Below are 3,199 nucleotides of genomic sequence, written 5' to 3'. Positions count from 1 at the left end.
CAATAACCAGCAGCATTATCATCAATAACCAGCAGCAGTATCATCAATAACCAGCAGCATTATCATCAATAACCAGCAGCATTATCATCAATAACCAGCAGCATCATCATCAATAATCATCATCAGGGTGAAGGCCTCATGCGGTGGGCGGAGCTCCCCTTGTGGAACCAGGTGTCTCTGGATGATGACGCGTCTCATCGCTGTGACTCCAGCCGTTTAGATTTTTGCTCTTTTAGGTTTTTAATTAAAGTGACGTCATTGAAATCAAAGCTTGTCTGATTTTAAGTTTCAAACAAATAATTTCACACCGGAGCGCGCTCACGTTTCAGTCCGACCAACAACCGGTGTCTGCAGGCCTACGTCACCCCAGGTCCAGCTCGGTACCGGACCTGAGGGCCCGGTAGGTTAACGTGAGCACCGCCACACGGCTGGTGGCCACTGGTTCCGCCCCCCCATGAGCCAACACCCCCATCAGGAGGGACTTACCTGCTGCTGGAGGCTCCTCCGAGAGGAAGCCGCTCAGGGGCTTCCTCTGGCCGCCCCGGACCGGGACTGTGGGGGTGACGTCCTGCAGCTCCATCAGCCAGCTTTACACACACCTGCTGGTGTAGCCGGTCTGGCCCAACTTGTCCTTTAAGGTCTCTGCGTTGTGTAATAAGGACCCTGGACGTGATGGTTTGAGCCCAGCTGGCGTATTTATTCTGCACAAATGAAGAGACACGGTCACAAATTGCGCACACAAAGCGGGACAGAGCGCAGCAACCTGCAGCACAGGAAATGTCATCAAAACAATTGACGCGGTTGTCCTGAACTTCTCCTGCGAAATACACATTCTCTAAACATTGACCAAACACTTTACTCGGGACAAAAACTAAACTTAAGATCACAAAAACTCGATAGTATCAAACCCAATTCTTACTTTCTAACACTTTAACTTCATTCGTTGAACTTTTTATACCACATGCAACGCGGGAGCACTTCACAAACTCACCTTCCTCCATCGCCACAACGGGGCTGAGGAAAGGCACAGCCGCGGGTTAACGCCAGCTTTACACACAGCTGCTGGCTAACGCCGGGTCGCTGCTGCTTGAATCTTAACTCGTCCTGAAGCGAAGCTTCCAGAGCCGTGGAGGAGAAACCCGCGTTAACGCTGACCTGAAGGCGCTGGACCAAACTCTGCACGCCGACTGACATCATCTGTGTTGGAGACGCCAAATCTGACATAAAACCATCCCATCAGCCAATCCACACTGATCAATCAGCCAATCCACGCCCACCCATCAGCCAATCATCATGGTCACGCGGCTCCTGCTGCAGCTGGTCATCATTAGTCTGATTTCCTTGAATCCACTGACGCAGCGCACATGCGCAGTAGAAGTTGTTCACGTCCAACATGAACTGTTTGTTATTAGACAAGTTGTGTTTCTGATGATTCATTTTATTCTTGAACAATTACAACACTCTCACCTGAAAACGTGAATAAAACCCAAAGCTGAATATTTCAGAAGAATCACAGCGAACATGAAGGAGAACAGGAACCAGAACCAGAAACCAGATTTAATATTGAAACACAAGTCCTCACACCAGTGATCCTGGACATGAGGGTCAGACCGGACTGATTAGAACCGGTTCTACTTCACACCTGATTGGGACTGAAACTGGTGCTCAGGTCCTTCTGCTGACAGCAGGTGGCGCTACACGCATGACCGCTCACCTGCTTCTTCTCAGGAGGACGGATCACAACACACATTTATCAGTACTGTGTGTGTGTGTGTGTGTGTGTGTGTGTCCTCAGGTCTGATTGAATTAAGACAGAGAATATCACATGATATCACTGAACAGAGAGGAATAACACACACACAGACACACGCACACACACACACACACACACACGCACGCACACACACACACACACACACACGCACACACACAGAACATGTATGCTAGGCAGAGAAGAGTGACGGTTGAAACCCTTTACTTTTCTCTGCCACACCAAACAGGCTGTAAATGAAGATAAAAATACTACAAACTCTTACAGACTGACGGCCTGCATCACACAAACTGTGTGCAGTTCATCCGGTGCCATTCTAGACGTCATTTTAAATGCATTTTCTTTAGAATGGCATAATAATTTGCAGCTCGGTCCCACAGACACCAGTATAACTCTCTTTGTTCTACTGGTCCACTGGCTTCGTGTTCTAACCCAATAATACAAGATGAATTGGGATGAGTGGCTGAGTATCAGGGGTTAATGCAGTGGAATTCAAATCACCAACAAATGACTTTGTGACAGTAATGATTATTGAGTATGATAATAATGATATATTCAGTACTGATCAGACATATTGATAGGTTCCTCTGATGTCGGGACTCCTTTGAAGGAAACATTTCTGTTCTTGGGATCAACGTGTTGAATTAAAGACCAGTGTGAACGAAGCTGATCACACTGACATGATGTCATCTCCGTCTCTGGTCCCCTGCCAGTTCTGGACAGAGGCTGTTTCCATGACAACCCATCAACCCAGATGTTTATTATGTTTCTTTGAAGTGTATAAGACAGGTTGTAAAAAGGAAATGGATTCCGTCCGTCCCGTGCTCCGTCCCTCTTGAAGACCTTCTAGGTGGCCTGCTGTGTTTTTAATGTGTTCTTCTCTTCCAGCTGTGCGTGATGGACGTTTGATTGGACCTCCTTTGGGAGACATGACAGGACCCGGCCCACCTGGAAACAAAGGCCTGAGGTCTTCCCTCCCGTCCGGGCGCCGCTGAGTGATAGCCCAACAATCAGCAGTGTCATCATCAGTATCATCATCATCATCAGCGTCATCATCAGCGTCATCAGCAGCGTCATCAGCAGCAGCATCATCATCATCATCAGCGTCATCAGCGTCACCATCATCACCAGCAGCAGTATTATCACCACAATCAGAGGGACGGACGGACGGACGGACACACACACACCAATACATCTTTTAGGGTTTTTCTATGAAGAAGCTCCTCTAGACGGAGACCCAAGAACTAACAGGGTTTGTGTTCAGTGATGAAACAAGTTGTAGTACCAAAATTTACTGAACAACCTAGGGTTAGGGTTACCACAGAGACACTGCTGCCCCAAAGAAGAAGCTCCATGGTGTCTTTGTAGATCTAGAGAAAGTCTGACAGAGGAAGTGTAGGACTGCATGAGGAAGTCGAGTGGCAGTGA

This window comes from Antennarius striatus, chromosome 4, assembly GCF_040054535.1.
Source record: "Antennarius striatus isolate MH-2024 chromosome 4, ASM4005453v1, whole genome shotgun sequence".
Lineage (NCBI taxonomy): Eukaryota > Metazoa > Chordata > Actinopteri > Lophiiformes > Antennariidae > Antennarius > Antennarius striatus.
The sequence above is the reverse complement of the archived record's forward strand: the minus strand, read 5'-3'. Positions refer to the sequence as shown.